Genomic DNA, 18,873 nt, shown 5'->3' with positions numbered 1-18,873 from the left:
AAAATGTATTTGGAGGGGATGGAAACAGGAAAATGGACCAGGCATGCATTCACCCCAGTGTTTTGGGGTGTCCCTGCTGCCTTAGCCAGGGAGCTCCAGCTGTCCTTAATGAGGGACAGCAGAGCAGCCAGGCTGGCACAGCTGTCCCTCCTTTGTGCTGCCCACGGCCGCAGCCCATTCCCAGCCATGCAGAACCACTGCAGGGGCCATAAATGGTGCAAGAAGAAGGAAGAATGGTTATAAGAAAAACTAGTAAACTCGGGTAAAAATCAGGCTCATCCCCAACCTAGCTCCTTCTAAAAGCTGTGCCACACCTACAGTGTACAGTACCATTCCTTCAGCCTTTCCTATTGGTAATTTTTGATGCCTGAACAGCCCCCAGCCCAAGGATCTCACTTGAAGGATATCAAGTACAATTCTGCTCTAAAGTCCATCAGGCTGCAAGGGGTACTAGACCTACAGCATGGTTTCAGCAGCAGGAGCTAATCCCACAATTTCTTAAGTGACCTGAAGGTCTGAGGATATTTTCTCCATTCGATATTTAAAAGTATTGTAACATGTGCATTTCAATCCTCATGTTCACCAGCCTTGTGCTCTTACAAGACAGAAAGATGCCTCTTACAGCCATGCACAGGATCTTCTGGCTATAAATAAACAGCAATGTGACAGCTCAGTGCCAGGATACAGAAATGAAGCATTTATGAAGCAGGATACTGCATGTAGCAGGCAATGGCCACATCAGGGCCTTTTATTACAATGAGAACTGTCCTTGCTTGAAATACCTCAGCTTTTATGGGACAGAGCAGCAGCTAAGTGCTTAGGCAAGGCTGTAATGTTTTCTTCTAGACACTGGCTGAGAGCCAAATGTTCTTATGGCAGAGAGCAGGAGTTTAGTGTGGTGTGCTTCTACCTATTGACCCAAAGACTGGCTGCTCCAGCCATAACTTGAACACAATTACATCCTTCCTGCTCTGTGAAAATTGGGAAGTATATAAAATTCTCACCAGGCTGAAGAAGTAAAGTGATATCCTTGCCAGGTTTCTTCAACCAGGATGAACAGACCAGTCCAGATGAGGTTGGTCCAGCTCAGGGGCTCACTGGAAGGCCTTGAAGCAAGCATGGATGTGAGCAGGTGTCCCAGATGGCATTGATACTGCTTGAGGCATGGCTGAGGAGGGCAATAGAGAAAATGGGAATGAGGCATCTCATACCTGTAAGGACCTTCCTTCCAGGAAGGGCACAGGAATGTAACTGAGAGGCCAAGCAGGAATTGCACATAGCACAGCACACAAATGACACACAGTGAGGCAGAAAAGAGGATGAGTGTTAATGGCATGCCTGCTGTTCTGTGGCACTGTAGGGCTGCCAGCCCACACTCCAACTCTTGGTTTCTTGAGCAGATGATGTTTAAAACATTCAGCCCCCTAAAGCACACAAATATTCATGACCTGCTGGTGGCCCTCTTGTAGGTTTTGTTATTAGCAATGGCCCTGGGCAGGGTGTATTAAAGCAACCCTTGCAATCTGGATGTCAGGGAACAACAGAGACTGAAAAATCTTCCTCCAGTTAGACAAAATGTATCTAATCCTATAATAGCTGGCATGAGGTGTTTGGCAGACATCCCAGAGTGAAGGACAGAGCTGATCAATATTTAACATCCACAAGAAAGTGAAGCAAGCCAGCAAGAATAGAAATAGGAGATAGCCCCTATTCTGAGAGAAGAGAGAGTGCTCAAGCTAAGGGAAGCAGAGTTTCTATATAGACTAACTCAGTTAAATGCAATTTTTTCATTTGGATGGTAAGACATTCCAACATGATTAACTATGAGCACAGACTTCTACCTGTCTTAGGTCTCTCTGGAGTGTAGCCTTTGCCAAAGCTCTTCAAACTCCACTGCTTAAATCTGACATTCTTTGTAAGAAAACAGCCTTACAGATATTCTTTCAGTAAGGTTACTGTATAGATTTTCTTCTCTACCCTTTGTGAAAAAGAAAAGGAAAAAAAAAAGAAGGTAGAAACCTGCCCCATAGAACTTTAAAACTTGATAAAGGAAGGAAAATAAAATGAATCCATTAAAAAAATGCATCAAGTTAGCTTATACCAAAAATATGTAGCTTTCCAAATGCTACTTCAAGAATTCCATTCAGAATAATATTATTTCTTAATTCATTCACACAAGGACACAATATGGCCCATGCCATTCTAAATCCCTAGGACTATGTATGACGTCTGTCACAATTAAATTCATCTGTGCTTTGAATTTAATTCTCTATTCCTTAGAATTTTGAGCCTTTCAAGCAAGCCAATTCAGAACTGGTCTGTAGATCTAATGCTAGAATTGCTTTGGCATGGAACTGTTTCAGACTATACACATGAGAGCTAAAAAGAGAGTGAATATAAATAAATATTATATCAGGTGCTACAAAGCTGGCTTGTGGATCTCTTAATGTTCCACCTGATTTTCTACACTTCATTTTATATGCCCTTTATTTAGACTAGAATCTGAGGTTTTCTTACATGCTTCTAATCCCACTCTTTCTAGTGTTTTGGATGCCAGACTCACATATTTCAGATGTGTACCTTGCATGCAAAAGAAAGAATATTCAAATAACACTTCAGAATGTCAGCCAAGCATATTTCCCTTCAAACTCATCAGCTCATGCTGTTTCTTTTGTACTCCTCCTGACTAAAATGTACTCTGAGTTTTTCAAAGAGTGGCTGGAAAACCTGGAGTCTCTCTTACCTTGTGAGGACAGGAATGAGAGGCAAACCTGCAGTCATTAATAAAAACCTGCCCCTGAATAAAACGGGATTTCAACCCTTCAGCAGGAATGGTAGCAGTATTTCAAGCTGTTGCCAACTTATTGCAAAAGTTCCATACATTTCTTGGTGATTTCTCATGGGCATCTCCTTGTAGCACTGACTTCTTCACAGCACAACCAACAAGCTCCAACTCTCTCCTCAGCCAGCTCACCCACTCTTCTATAGCACTCATCACTATTGGACACAGCTGTGGCCTGTTAAGGGCAGGCCTGTTCCTAACCTTTGGTGATTAGTTAAGCTGCAACTCCTCAGGGGTGAGACTGCCTTCTGCACTATCTTTATTCTCTTACATTCTACCCCTCCACATCAAGTGAAGTTTTTCTTGACCAACATGAAAAAACAGTGGATGGAGGTGATTCAGGTGTCTTGATGTGAGAAATGGGACACCTCTACACGTTTGCTTTCACCAGCAAGAGATGGGAATTATCTGTTCAGCACATCAGAAAGGGCAACGGTATTGTGATGCTCATCTCCAGCTGTTGTTGCAAGAAACAATCTCACCATTTCCTCTCTATTAATATTTTTCTAAGCTTTTACATAATACCTTGTGCTTCCCTGCTCACACTTACCTAGTAAAGGGGACCAAATTAGAAGGCAGGCAACAGACAACTTTGTATTTACCTGTTCTCTGTAAACATAATCCTGTTTTTATTCACTCCACTTGAGCTAAAGCCCCTTCCAGGGGACAATGATACTCTGCCCCTAATCATACAACTCCTGTGTTGAGGTAAGCTTCAGCAGAAGCTTAAAAACCCTTGGCCATCTACTTAGGTCACTTTAGAGGAGAGAAAGATTATGTACTAACCAGCAACAAGTAAAAGACACATCTAGTTTTCCTCTGTGTTTCCTATATCCTTAATTTTATTATATCAGGGAAAAGGTGGAAACCAATCAATAAGCCCTTTAATCACACTCCCTTCAAGGCAGGGAGACAAGTGAATGTAAATTAATAGATGTTGTACAATTCCAAAGAAAATTTAAAGAAACTACTTTGAATCCTGATAAATTTTGTAGCTTTATATCTTGGCGAATGATAGCTCTGGGAACAAAATTCCAGCAAGATTTGTCAGTTAGTCAAAATGGATGTTTGTAATTATGAAACAAAGTGAGTTTTAATTTGATTGTCTCAAAATAGAAAACAGAACATAAATACAAACTTGCATGGGAGATACTGGAGACGGAAAATAAATCATGGTTGTTTACAAAAACTCCAAAGAGAGCAGAGTATTTTAACATATGCTCATTTTCACGACTTAAGAGGCAAGAAATTTTTATTGACATTACCTGTAAACATAATAGAGGGGATGTTGGACACTTTAATCAAAGACTATTCTAATCCCCACATTCTTGTTTTACCTGAACAGACAAAATTCATAGCCTGATATTATTCATAGTGCTAACTGATGAAATGACTGTACAAATACCACATGGAATTTCAGAATTTAAAACAATAACAATTAACACTACCTAGAGACACCTTAAATAGCAGGAATATATCCTGCTCCTCCAAGATTTTTTCCTGTTCCAGTGCTATCACAGTTAATCAATTTGTTCTGTTAGGTTCCATGGCATTCTGTTCAGCTATGGAGCACTATCACAACTCACAGATAAATTGTACATGACCTCTGTAAAACAAAACATCTGCTCTGTCATTCAACAGTCCCTCCTTGTGTGGCATATCTAACACTGACTGTAGATAGCACCTGCACAGCCTATTTATTCTGCACCATTCCCAGGACTTGATGGGTCCTTAAGGCTTCTGAATATCTGAGAAAGATTCTCTAGCTCTCTTAGAGGATCTCTAGCTCCCAGTCGTGACTAATGCCACAGTTCTGAGGGGTGGTCTCACTGTTAAGGGCCATTTCAGAAGCTGCTCAACTTTCAGGTGCCAGCAAACAGCCTGAGCAGGACAAGGTACCCCCAGTCTCCTGAGCTCTTAGATAGATAAATCTCTCTTAGAAGGGATGAGTCTTTCTGTGGAAGTCAAAAAGAACCTTAAAACTTGCTATGAATATAGACGACCTCGATGAAGGTGTGGCTAAGGGATTTCCCAGCTCTTTTCATGTCTGTTCTCTCAAAGTAAGGTGGAAAGTAGGTTCAAAAAGCACAAGGTAAGTATAGTATGTAAGTAAGTAAAGTTGGTAGGATTTGGGAACCAGAAGCTGGAGCATTGCTGCGGCAAATTCACACCCCAAGCATCCTGATATACCTTTTAACATAAAATGGGTAAAGTCACAGTCTGCTGAGATCAACAGCCAGTTCTCACCTCCTGGGATATTAATTGCAATCAAGGGGCCAAAAGTATCCTGATTGCTCTTGTAGGGCTGATAAGAGACCAGCAAGTGTTCTTCCCAGAGACCTCCAGTTTTTATCAATCTGTCTCTTCAGCACTAAACAGTCCTTCTGGGAACAGTTTTAACCAGTTGTGCAGTTACACCTTTGCTTAGAAAGCAAAGAATTTTAGGCAGGAAACAGAAATTTGTGCATTTCTTCAGGAACCATAGTAATTAACAACAATACCAAAACTTCAGAAACTGTATGGCTGAAGACTTAAGCTGCTTAGGCAAATTCTACATTAAAAATGTTTCACTGTTCTTAAATGGGAAAACTTCTGAAAAACTCTGTCAGACACTCAAACTTTGTGATGAACAGCAGGATGATCCATGCTTCATTTATCCTCTTGTCTTCATTCTCATTAGTACTCAGCATAGGAAAAATTATCTGCAATGGTAATGTCATATGCAAAACAAAAAGTTTTGCAAACAGAAGGAGAATCCTACTCTTCTGAAAAGTTCTTTCAAGTAAGGAAATCAGCAATGATTACTAATTTAGTTTTACAAAAAAGAAACACAAAAATGGATTTATGCTTCTCCCTGCCATGTATGAAAAATATCAGGCTGTTTTCTCCCCAGTGAAGCTCTCTTGAGACCCTAATCATTCTTGCAGAAAACATTGTTTTTCATGTCCCTAATAGACTTCCACTTTCCTAGGAACCTCTCTTCCACCTGCATTCCTGATATTGCAGAGATTCCAGCTCCTGGAGCTGAAAGGCATAATTCCCTCCATTCCTGAGGGACCACTGACTGCAGCACCATTAGCCACTATCTTGGGAAATATCTGCAGATCCCTTGGAGCACCTCAGAGCTGCATTTGGCAGCAGCACTTGAGGGTCTTCATACACTTCTGGAATGCAATTTCTTCAGTCACAAAGCCACACACTTTGTAATGTCTCTCCACAGCCTTAAATGTACTGCTTCAGATGCCAGCAGACCTGGGTAGATTATTGTAGAAAAGGTGAAACCCGTTCCCAGCTGATTACCAGGATGTTGGCCACTGGGCCATTCTGGGCTTTTTAATTCCCATTAAGGAGGTTGTGTGGTTTCTCAGAAATCAAGTTGTTTACATTAGGTGAAACACATGGAACATTCCTACAGCTGTGTTATCAGGAGAATCTCATCTCTATATTGCCCTTGAGAACTTGAAAGCAGTTATTTCTGAGATGTATTGTCTCAGTCAGTTGCTGATAACTAATTATTTAATTGACATCACAGAAAATGTGCAGCATGTGTCAGCTATGCACTAAATATATTCTGCTTCTTAGGATATTTTGTTAATAAGTTCATTTTTTCTTCTTAATGTAGCTGATCATGATAGATGGATTGATGGTGTATTTTTGGACCTATCAATATCAGGACTCCTTAGAAATTCTGCAAAATTTTACCCACTGGTGTCTGAGCACATCAATCTATCTCCTCATTTCTTGGGCTTCAATATGTTAATAAATGGAAGAAGTTGCTGGTTTACTCTGTGAACCACTTTTTCTTCTTTCCCAACAAAAGGTGAATGCAGATTTTGCTTGTTTGCCATGTTAAACTGAACTACAAGACTCAGGTGGTGCCTCTGGAGGGGGAATAGTTAATTCTTAAAAGAGAGAGAGGAAGAGAGAAAAGAGGAAAAACGCAAGAGTAGAAGGCGGACTCTGCTTTGCAAGGGAGTGCATCATTGTGTGAAAGTGAAGTTACTGGTTTGTATGTTTTATTAGATATAGAGATACCTAAATAAAACAAAAACTTATTTGTTCAAATACCAAATATAATTTGGGCATAATTTATTTTGCAGCAAGTGACTAGAGACATTAAAGAATGAACTAATAGGTTCTGAATTTCTGATTAAAATCTTAGCTTATTAGCCAAGAACAGAAACCAGGAAAGAACCATATTTAACACATCTGTAAATCAGGGTGACACAGGCAATCACTGAATCCATTCCAGTTCATTGAATACCAGCTTGGTTCCAGCTATTCTGTGTACTAATTGCTTATTTACTCTCTGGTCTAATGTAATTTCTTTCCCTGTCTAAAGCTCTGGAATGGTCAAACCACAGCAACTTATCCAGATTTTGAACAAAGTCCAAAATTATTATTGATCAAAAGGTTCTTAGAATACTTAATAATCTTCAATAATTAAACAACAGAGCTACATTATTTTCCAGTGTATTACTTTGATGGATAAATCAAATTAAAAAACCCAAGGTGAAAGAGTACCACTTAGGCTAAATGTTACTGCATGATCACACTATTTATTTTAAAAATGATCTTTCATATTAGTCACCCTTCGTTCTGAAAACTCAGAAGCATCTGCTCTCCTACTCAGATGTGTCAAGCTATCTGAAGCAGTAAGATAATAACTATTTTTAGGCACTTTAAAAATGATTGAAAATTAATGGAAGCTACTATATACCTGATATTTTGTAAATATCCCAAATACTTGTTCCAGAATAAAGAGACTTGTAAACTAACTACTAAACTAGTTTTTGCAGAGGATTAGAAGGAGATGAAACTGCATTCATTGCATCTTCTAGATTTTTATCTGAGTATTTCTAATTGTTTTGGTCTGCGGTTAACCAGACAAAATTTGCTATATTTTGGATCAAAATAAGGAAGCATAACTTAGGCCAAGTTAACCTTTAGTGTGTCAGATCCTTAATATAGTTCACACAAATAAATAAATTTAATTGATTTACACCTAGTAAGAATCTGACCAGAGGCTCTGAAATGGCAGCTCTGAATCAGCACAGGTGAATGGACAGGGGTATGAAATACCCACCTAAGGAGAAAAGGATGGTGATTTCCATCTGCCTGAACAAGTCTCCAACAAAGCTGGTTTTGCAGTATTAGTGTCATGTTTCCTTCTCACTGCAGGTAGTGCACTGATTATATGTTTCTTTCCAAATATTGAATGAACTGCTGGAATTTGTTCAGATGCTTGATTTATTTGCTGGTCCAGCAAAATGAGTTGAATATGATCAACACAGAACTCTGTTTTGTTTTACATTTTCATTGCTTGAAGGTCCTTCAGCTAGAAAGGTGGCTTGTCATCTATTTAGCTTTGATTTCTTTTCTTTAGGGTTGGACTGACATTTTTTTCTGCCTGACTGGAAAAGGATGCATCGAGGCATATTTCTGAAGTCAGAGGATATGTACATTACAGTAAAGCAGTAAGCACACAGCCAGCAAGCGCATTCCAGGTGCAGAATAAAAAGCACAGTGGGAAGCAGCTATAAGCGGATCTTATAGGATCATTTCTTTTCCTACACCATTCCCTGTCAGAAATTGTTCTCCTGGCAGTTTGTCAGAGGGCATGTTAGGATGATTTGTTCTCAAAAGAACCTAGAAAAATAAAAGGTCTGCTTCACAACAATTTTATTTGGCAGATGTAATTTTAAATATTTGCCTGTGAGAGGCTTGGTCTAAGGACAAGAATGAAATGCTATCAATGTGCCTGGCAGACCATAACACTTCTCTGTTGCTTCTTCTTTTTGTTTAAATGTACATATTATAAACAAGAATCCAAACCACAGAAATTAACTTTGATTTCTCAAGGACATACTGCATCATGCACAATGCATGCATGAATCCAGACCTCTCCCCAAATCCAGAAGACATTGCCAGAAGCATTCTTAGCTTTTCATTTCTGGCTTTTCTATGAGTAGGACATAGTAGGGGATCCAATTTACAAGCAAGGAAAACGTGGTTCTACAGTACCTGAGGCCAAGCCAAGAGTAAGCCCTCCTTACAGCAAACTGTGTTTTATTTGTGAGATGCATGAAACTCATCATGGAAGTCTCTAGAAAAAAAGAAAAGTGCTCAATTTGCTGTTGTGGTTTAGCCCTACTTGACAAGTAAGCACCACATGGTCTCTCAGTCCCCAAACTCTTCCCCACAGCAGGATGGAGGAAAGAATCAGAAAAGCAAAAGCAGCAAGGTCTTTGCAACATCATTATGCATGAAATCAAAGTGGGTAAGGTGTTTACAGAGGTTGTGGCATCCATTGCAGCAAAGTAAAGTAATGGCCAATTCAGGAAACACTATTTTGGACAAATGCTGGTGAGCAAATGAAATTACAGTATCTTAGCAGCTAAGGACAATTACCAAGTGTTATGTTTTATTCATGTAATTTACTGATGCCTTTGACCAGTCTGACATTATGAAGATTGAGTCAGTCAGAATTTATAGACAACAAGCAGAGTCAATGACAACTTGCCTCGTTAAGAAGAAATGTTGGATCACTAAAGAAATATGTTTAGTCATTTGCCTGTCAAATCCTGGTTTTAAAAAATGCTCTGAGCTGATTTCTCCTCCTGAGTGAATGGGCTTGACATTTATTGCCACTGTCTTCCACCTCTGGCTTGAATTGGTGGCATGATGGAAATACCAGGTACTGTGCTTTGGTATGGGGCCAGGATGGTCTCAAAGATGTGCAACCACATGCAAGAACACAGACTCAGCTCTGACCTAAAGCATCACGCCCTGATAGAGTAATTCACTGAAATTCAGTGACTGAAATCAAATACCCTTGTGAGTTTCCTTTATACCCATTATTATAGAGAGGCTTTCAGGTCAAGAAAGGAATCAGGGATTCAGATATTTTAGATATAAAGAGGTCAGAGAAATGCCATCATGGCTTGAATATATTTGGAGATATTGCACAGGATCCATTTTCAGTCAATACACAGATGTCAGAATAATTTTGTTTTCTAGAACAGATACCTTATCTATGAGAACTGTAAAGAACAGGATCATCTCCTCTCACTGATTTCATACCTTCCTAACTGCCTAAATTGCGGGGGTTTGGTGCCAGGAGACAATTTTATGACATCACAAATTATTAGATAACATCAGTTCAGTGTATGGCTTATATTGGAAAACATTACAGATGGCATGCAAAAAAAAAGAAAAAAAAAAAAGGTTGCCAACACAAGCATCTCCAGATCATGAGATAAGATAAATCTACAAATAAGAGATAATATGTCAAATATACTGACTACAAATAAAGCAGCTTCTGCAGAGTAATAACAACCATACCATAGCTCTCTGTGTCATGTCCTATATCAGAACACCTCATCTGATAAATTTATCTTTACACTTTAGCTCCAGCTAAAATTGGAGATAAAGAAAACAAATTATACAGGAGAGCCATACAACAGAATGTCTTGTCTACCCATGTGGGAGGCTTTTTATAGAATCAGGCATCATTTTCCTTCACTCCTGTAATAAGTGACATTTAAAGGCATATCCAGCATATAACTAATATAGAATAGATTTGTTTCTGTACATATACATATATATTATGTGTGCTCATATGGAATGAGCTATAATAATCAAGCACATATCTATACACTGGGTATTTTAATGGCTAAGAAACCCTGTTGTAGTCAACAGCCAGTTTAGCTATGTGGATAATTTTAATAGACACATTACTTTAGAACAAGCCTTTACCATCTGTTCTGCCCTCTAATTACAAATGCAACAGGAATATAATTCACAACTGCATCATTAAAAAGACATAAGGAATTTAATGTATGTCTCTGATACCCTTTAATGTAGCTTGTGTCTGTTGTGTTTTCCTTTTGCTTTGTAGAACCCCTGAACCAAGGAAAACTTTTTTCTCTTGATTTTTCTCCATTTGCATTTGTTCCATAAAAGGCATTATTCGTATAAGTAAGGTTACTGAACATATGTGGAATGCATCTGAACACAAATGCCTGCCTGTTGCCTATAAGCTATTCTTATATATACATTTACAGAAAATTATAAACAATCCCTCTAGGTGTCTGGCCCTATGGACAATATGCTGTCAGACATCACAAATCCAGAGCAATTGTATTTTGAAATCTGACCCAGCTCCCATGTACTCTAATAAAAATACCCTTATCTGCTTCAAGATAATTAACTGATTCAGGAGAATGAAAGCAAAAAAAAGCAAGAAAGTGCAAAATAAGGAGATACAATCCAGGTATGCCAACTCAAAATAAACATGCAAAATGTACTTTGTACAGTGTATCCAATGGAAAAAGTCAAAAAATCAAGCACACAGTATAGGGAATTCTAAAGATAATTGGTGCTACAGCAGCTCACCCACATCAGAAATTCAGTGTTCTTATTATGCTGTTTTGAAAACATAAATATGAATTTGATATAGAAGAGATGTAACAAAGAAATTAGAGGAGAGGGCAAATACAAGGTCTGTAATTTACAGCTTGTATAGATCCCCTAAAATGCACTTTTAATCTTAGAACAACATTCAAAAATTTTTCAACCAAACTGTTCAGTTGATAAGTCCTAGTAATGTTGGTTTATTTTTCCCTTCAACTATTCTTGAATATTCCACTGAGGCAGAGTATCAAGCTGTGTTCCCTTACTTTTTCCCTCTTTTACCTGTTTTGCATTCCTTCATACAGCAGCAAGGCCCATCCAGCAGAGAATAGTTTCAATTTCTTGTGCACCATCTTGTATACCTGTGGGGAAAAAGTCATTATTTTCATTGTAGAAATTAATAATTAATTTTATGAAAGGCTATCAATCCAGGTCTATTCATTTTAAGAATATTTCTTAAGTAATAAGATGATTTGTCTTAAGCTTCTGCATTTATTCTATGGAGTTTCAGTTTTCTTCCTTAATGTTTTACTGAGAAATTTTTACCATGAGAAACAGGCTAAACAAGCATTTCATATCAATATTGAATTTATAAGAGTATGGAGGATCCTTCTTAGCTATACTTTTGCAGTGGAACTAGTTTGGACCATATGCAACTTTAAAGGACATTGAAACAGATGTTTCTGGTAAAATTTTTAAAGGAACTGCAATACACAGTGCACAGAACTGTTTTCAAAATTGGGCTGATTAACTAGATGACTAAAAAGTAAAGCTAAAGAAAGTATTGAGAGCAGCATCTATAATTTTCCTACTGATAGTAGTTTATGGCATGCAATGCCACAGAGGTAAAGAACAGAATATTTCTACATGTCTCTGGTGCAACCAGTTTCCTTTCAAAGTTATGTGCTAAAATGCTTCAATGCAGTCAGAGAAAAAGAAAAGTAATAAAAGGGGAAAAAAATACAAACCAAAAACAAAAGCACACCTAGATTAAACAAAAGCTTAGACATTACAGGAAAGCCAAAATACCAGCAGGTGTTCCTCCTCACTTTGTACTCCAGCCCAGGAAAATAAACTACCACACTACATGGAGAAAGTGTGAGTCACTGAACATTGTAAATTTTCCTAATGCATCACAGCTACAGAAACACCTGTGCTAAACACAGTAACATTGTGCTAATCCTCTGTGAATATTTCAACAGCCCTGCAGTGTTTTCTTTCCTTTCCAGCATGCTGGGGTGGTCAGTGTTTTTCTTTCTCCTCCTCTCCACATGGCTCCAGGTTTGAACTCAGCCGGGGTGCCTGGCCAGGGTCCTGGGGCCAGCAGTGTCCCCAGGCATGGGGGCCAGCCTCAAACACCCTTCCTGGGGAGCACTAGGCCACCAGGAGCACTCTGTTGCTTCTGCTTCAGCCCAGCCAGGCACAGGGCTACTCTGCTGGCATCATTTTCTGTTGCTCCTTTCTTTCACAGTGTAAGAAAAGATGCTGCAGCTTGTCTGGGTGACAGTTCTGTGCTTTAAAATGGCTGCATGTTCACAGCAGTATTTTCATGCCATCCCTTGTGCTGATAATGGCCAAAGAAGGTGGAGGATGATCCCATCCAATAATGTTCAAGTGCGCCAAATGAATCACAGGGAAAATCTAGTTTAAAACTCAGAGGACAGTGCCTCACTACTTCTCCCAGAGAGCAGCCACCCTGAACAGTCCTGCTTCACCCACCCCAGCCATGGGGTCCCCCAAGTGTGCCTACTGCCTCTGGGCCTCTCCAGGGGCTGCCCCATGACAGGAGGAGGGAGGAAGGCTCAGGGAGCCCTGAAAACTTGCTGGAGCACCTGACCCCACAGATCTTCCTTCATCCACAGAGCTGAGGTCCAGGGAGGGTGACTGAACGTCATCTGTGTGTCACCATCCCTGCCAGGGAAAGCTGAGGCGGAAAAGCCCAACAGGGAGGAGACAGCCCTTTGGGGCCCCACAGCTTCCCCAACCTATCCACCATCAACTCTTTTCTATTTGATAATGAGCACAGGCTGAGAATGCCATGAGAGGTCATTTAAACCTTATAGTCAGGATTTAAGCTAATTGCTAGTACTGGAGATTAGGCCGGGCTTTGGAGGGAAAGGCTCAGCTTTGGCCCCAAGGAGGCCGCACAGGCTGCACCAGGCCCACAGGGAAGCACAGCTCACCCAGGGCAATAAACTGATGGAGGCTGAGGATCCTCACATCCCACTGCATCTGAGGGGAGGCAGAAACTAAAAGGACACCCCGACCAAGGGCTGTGATGCTGCTGTTTGGATAGCATGCAGCTCAAGTGCAGTTTATTGCACAGCTGACAGGCTGAGAGGGAGCCAGAGAGCCAAAAGTACCTTTCCTGTAGCTCACAAACTTCACAATTTACATGGCAGCTCTCTTCTTAAGTCAGGCTTTTCATCACAGATCACCATGGTTTTCATCAATTAAAAAAAAAAAACAAAACAAAACAAAAAACAAGCTCAAATCCCCCAAAAGTTCAGCGCTTACAGAACTGGTGATCCCTCACTCTTATTCAGGTTTAATTAAAGACCATGAGCACCACTGTCTTGTCTCCCTGCCTGGAGCTCCTGGGATCCATTCCCCACCTTGCAAGCCCAGCCCTGCACACTGTGCCCACACAACAGGAAAAGAATTCTGAGGTTCAATCCATTTCCTTTGCAAGTCCACAGCTCAAATACATCATTAATACTAACTTAGGAATTATTGAGTTAAAAGAAAAAACGTGTACCACAATCTAGTCACAATCCACGTCCTCAATATTTTTTTCAGGTAATTTCTTAATAAACTGGGACACTTGGAAGACATTCACAGAACTAATGTGATGCTAAAATAAAAATTCCAGTTGAAAAGAATATTCCACACAGAAAAATGTTTTCCTTTTGGCAGAACTGATAAATTTTGGTTTATAATGACCTCTATGTAGATAATAAATGATAGTTTTTACCAGTGAACTGAGAGGGAGAGGTCAAGAGCTACCAAGGGTAAGACTAAAGGAATGAGTCACAAATGTCCCATTTACAATTGCCAAGTGTGTGAATTCCCCTTCCTCATTAATAAGTTGTCTATAAGATAGGAGATATAATGAGAAAGTAAATCTTATCTAATCAGTTAAGTACACTTCTTCACACAGAAAATTTTATTTTTGTGGGGAAAATTGTCCTGTTGTTTTCTGTAAAATATACTTTCCATAAACCTCAACTTGACAGACGACACAGACAAGGAACATAAACATGATTCTATGGCAGCATTTACAGAGTTGTCTCTATGATTTTTGAGCTTACCTGCATTGCATTCCAGGGTCTGCAGCCACTCTGAGCTCACCACAGACACTTGGGGGATGGATTGAGGGTTGTAACACTGGTCTTGACACCTTACTGGACTGGGAGCATCCCACCTTCCACAAAAGCTGACAACTTAGAATACCTAGAAGTGCACTGATCTAATTTTCCCAGTCAACAGGAACAAGCTGATTCCTTCTGTCATGTTCTGACAGACAGAAAAAGCAGCTACAATGCCAAGAGAGGATTCGGATTAAATAAGTAATTCTTTTATTTTCCATTGTAACTCTTAACAGGGCAAAGTGAACCTTTAAAAAGATGTTAATATGTGCCATAAATTAGGAAAAATCCATTTTAACCTCTACCATGGTTGATATTTTAGTGGATTTACAAGGCTCCATGATGTTACTCCTGAGAATTCTTTATTCCAAGTGGAATTCAACTATGTCCCAAAACAAGAGATGAAATCTGGTGTATCACCCATAGGTGTTTAATAATTCTGCTTCATTGTCTGTTTTCTATTCTTATCATGTCAACAGCTCAAAAAGTTACTTGCTAATGGCAAAACCAGTTGAGAATTCAACTTTCTGCTGTCATCAGTGGCTTGATTTATCTTCTATCATGTCAGAGAAATCACCAGTTAAATCCACATTTTTATTCTTGTCTTCCAGCCTATTCAGGTTCATGAAATAAGTTTTGCAGGCAGTTTTCTCACTGGAGATTGAGTTAATCAGCTCTTCAGAAAGCCATTGCCTGAGTAGAAACACCCCTGGTCTAGAAAAAGGCTGGGTGGTAGAGTTATATTGTACTTGAACAAGTTTTTCTAATTCCTCAAGAATTTGGTGCAGTTGTATGAGTGGACACATGACTGAGGAAATGCCAAAATTTCTTCTGCTTCTGCATGTTTCCAATGCTTCAGAAGTTGTTTTGAAATAGCAATCCATAGTCAAAGACTTTGAAAGGGCTCAGCTTCAGAATTACTCCTTAGATTCATGTTTCAGACTGCAAGGTAAGAGTGGCAAATAATCAGTCACACAATTGCCATTTGCCAAGACTTTGTTTTCTAAGATAATTAGAGTTCTTCAGGACTTGTCCAAAGATATTGATAAAAAGCATCAGTAAATCTACTGCTGCTGTTGATTCAGATTATACTCACAACTTATTTTGCTGAGGTTATATCTCAATGAACTAGAATCAGAAAAATTATGACAAGATCAGGCTGCTTTATCAAAACCTGTAAAGTTTAACCAGGATGCCAATATTCTTTTGTGCCATGTACTTTTAATTACATCTTCTGAAAAAGAAAAAAAAAAGTGAAAATACCCAAGGAAATTATTGCACTGAGTTAAACTTGATTTTGTCAAATCTCACTACCTCTCTCCATTAAGAACTTTGCAGCAGATGCTCCAGCAAGACACCCAAGAACCTGGGCTAGCAACAGTCAAACCTTAGGAGGTGCTTAACCTCATCAGCAGTGCACAAAAATACATTCTGTAAATGGACTGGAGCCCTGGAGGACAAACATCATTTATTTTCCTTTGCATTGCTACTCTATGTAACCCTTTGATGCAATAAGGAGCATGAAAAAATACTTTTTAAGACTGTAATATCTCAAGGTACTACTACAATGAAAATAGAAATTTTTCCTAAGTAATACACATGGACCAAATCTGTAGTAAATTTATTGGAAAGACATTAAATTATTTTTGTTGTCATGTAATGATTTTCCACAAAAAAATGTAGAAAACAACATGTTAAACAAAGCTCTCTTCCTTTATGGACTTGTGCCAGTCTCAACATGGATGACTGTATTTGAGGTCTTAAAAAATGCCAAATATCAAGGCAACTTAGCACTTTGAAATACAGCCACAGGGTGAAATTCAGCATCCACAGGATGTCAGCTTCAATAAGATTGTTGCAAGTCAGGTATAAACCTACTGCAAGATCTTGAGGACCTCTTTCCCTGGCAGGTGTCCCCCCTCTGCACGTGGAGCACAGCTCCTCCCTGGTTTGTCCCTTCACTCTCAGTGATTACAAACAATGGACTCACCCAAGCCCACTCTCATTTTCACAAAGCACACTGGTGAATGTGACTGTTTCCAGCATTTTTCCAGCCAGCCAGCACATCTGTCATCATTGCCATGTTCTTCAGTGGTAAAATGCTGCTCCCCACCTTTGGGAATGCCTGAAATACCTGAACATGTATGTGACTGGAGTGGTTTCAAGATAACCACATGCCACTAGATAAATAAATCATTCAAATCACCCAACATCAAAGTAATGCACACACTGAGCTCACAGGACAGTTTATTATGTAACTCTCAGTGACACACAGAGCATCATTTTTCACCTTTGGCACTTAGCTCATAAATTCTCCAGTATCTTGTAATTGAGTAACTGAAGCTGTCAAGTGCACACTTTGTATTTCAGTTTATGCTAATATCGGTGTCCAGAGTCTGAACCTGATTTTGCTCCAGCCTGCTCCAGAGTTCACTCAGGATCACAGCCTGACCACTCCATTTTTGGCTTGCATGGAAACCCACAAGAGAAAAGTCTGAGCACATGTAAATGCTCTGGTTCACCTTTATTAGAGAACTTTTCTTAGGTACCTAACTTCCTTTGTCAGTCTGAGGCTGTGTGTGCACCACCTGTACTCACACTCAGAGAGACAGATATTTCCAAGCTCCTCTAAGTCAGCACAAACACCAGAGTCAAGGATGAGTGGAACTGCTGGGAATCATCACCCAGCTGCCCACAAGGAACAACGGGCTCTCCTCAAGGCAGTGACATAAAAAGCTGTAGTGGAACTCCACACAGCAAACAGGTCAAAGAAAAATAATAATCAATTCTCTCTATGCTTAAGAGAATTATGGGGACTTTCTGAATTTATTATAGAAAGCATTATTTCCCCATGCTTTAATAATGTTTAAGAAACTGAATTTTATCACGTTTTGGCAATGGAAGGCATATTTTACTCTGTTTTATTATTCTTTAAGGGTGTTTTTTTGGACCACCTTATATATTACTTATGCAAATTTTATATCCCTCTTTAAACATTGGAAGAAATTTAATGGTGCTAAGACACAGTAGGGCATTTTAGTGACACTATTCCAATTCTTTTTTTTTTTTTCAGTCCTTACTGTTAGAATTCAGAGAGTATTTATTTCCTCTTTCTTCCCTCCAAGGAGACACTGATGATTTGTCCTGGTTTTGGTAGTAATGACAGCAGAATTATACAACCCTTTCACCACTTCAGTTTCCCTAGGATTAAGGAATGTGATAGTATTGCGGCATTCCCAAAGTGGGTCAGGACTGAGGAGTTGAGTTTTTTGGCTGTCACCAATTCAGAGATAAATCACAATGATGCCACCATAAAGAGACTATATTTTCAACAACACTGACTGCCACATAAATGAGTTTTTAAATTGTGCTATGATATCTTTCAAGTCATCATTATCAGTGCCAAAAATCTTCTGGGTCTAAATCGCATGTCACGTATTTAATCTACATAGCATGTGGAAACAAAAAACCATCTCAGATACCTTGATTTTTCCCTGGGGAAAAGCACAGAAATTTTACCATGGTAAAACTGCAGGTGGCCATATGGTGAACATTAGATTTCCAGAGCCGGAAAAGCTGAATCCACATTCCAGAATGCACTGAGAATCCATATACATATTAAAATTTTAGAGAGAACTGTTGCATTCTTATTCTCAATGGATGTGTTAGTAGAACTTGTGACTTTAAGTACCCTTCTGGTAAAAAGATTGCTTTGTAATTTGAAAGCACTGCAGACATGACACATGTTGTGGATGTCAAGCCTGGCTTTTTTGATATATGGTACCACTGCTTTTATAAAAACTGTCCTCTCATTGAAGTTCTATATATTTAATACTCCTTATATATCACAGTAAATTTTAATGTACAAAAGTAATGCAAATAGGAGCTATGTGTGCAAAACTGCTTGCAGAATTAGAGCCTATTTTTATTCTTTATATTTTGAAAGTCACGGTGAGATGTGCATCATGATAAATCATGCTATGGGCATTTTATACTGCAAAAAGAGGAACTTAAACTTTAGCACACCGAAGCAGGGATAAATGGGAAGTTATTTCCATGTTCTTGTGTTTCTCCTTTTGATTCTCTGGTCCCACAGAGTATTTTAAGGGCAGATCATGAAGAACTCATTTCTTGGAAAATTTAAATGTTTTAAGAAAACCAGTGTTTCTTTGCAAAAATAACACAGAACATCAGCATCACTAATTCCTTATTTCTCCTCAGTTTAAAGCATATCATTATTTTATTTTA

The 18,873-nt window shown here is 39.1% G+C and overlaps 1 long non-coding RNA gene across 1 annotated transcript; it reads right to left on the bottom strand.

The window, feature by feature from the left end:
* Positions 1 to 1,015: 1,015 nt before the first annotated feature.
* Positions 1,016 to 15,563, bottom strand: LOC141730061 (uncharacterized). Its single transcript, XR_012581521.1, has 3 exons — positions 14,569 to 15,563; positions 11,540 to 11,619; positions 1,016 to 1,168 (listed from the first exon to the last, which is right to left on the bottom strand). It is a non-coding gene; the product is annotated as an uncharacterized LOC141730061 (long non-coding RNA).
* Positions 15,564 to 18,873: the final 3,310 nt, after the last annotated feature.

This window comes from Zonotrichia albicollis, chromosome 9, assembly GCF_047830755.1.
Source record: "Zonotrichia albicollis isolate bZonAlb1 chromosome 9, bZonAlb1.hap1, whole genome shotgun sequence".
NCBI classification, from domain to species: domain Eukaryota; kingdom Metazoa; phylum Chordata; class Aves; order Passeriformes; family Passerellidae; genus Zonotrichia; species Zonotrichia albicollis.
The sequence above is the reverse complement of the archived record's forward strand: the minus strand, read 5'-3'. Positions and strand labels throughout refer to the sequence as shown.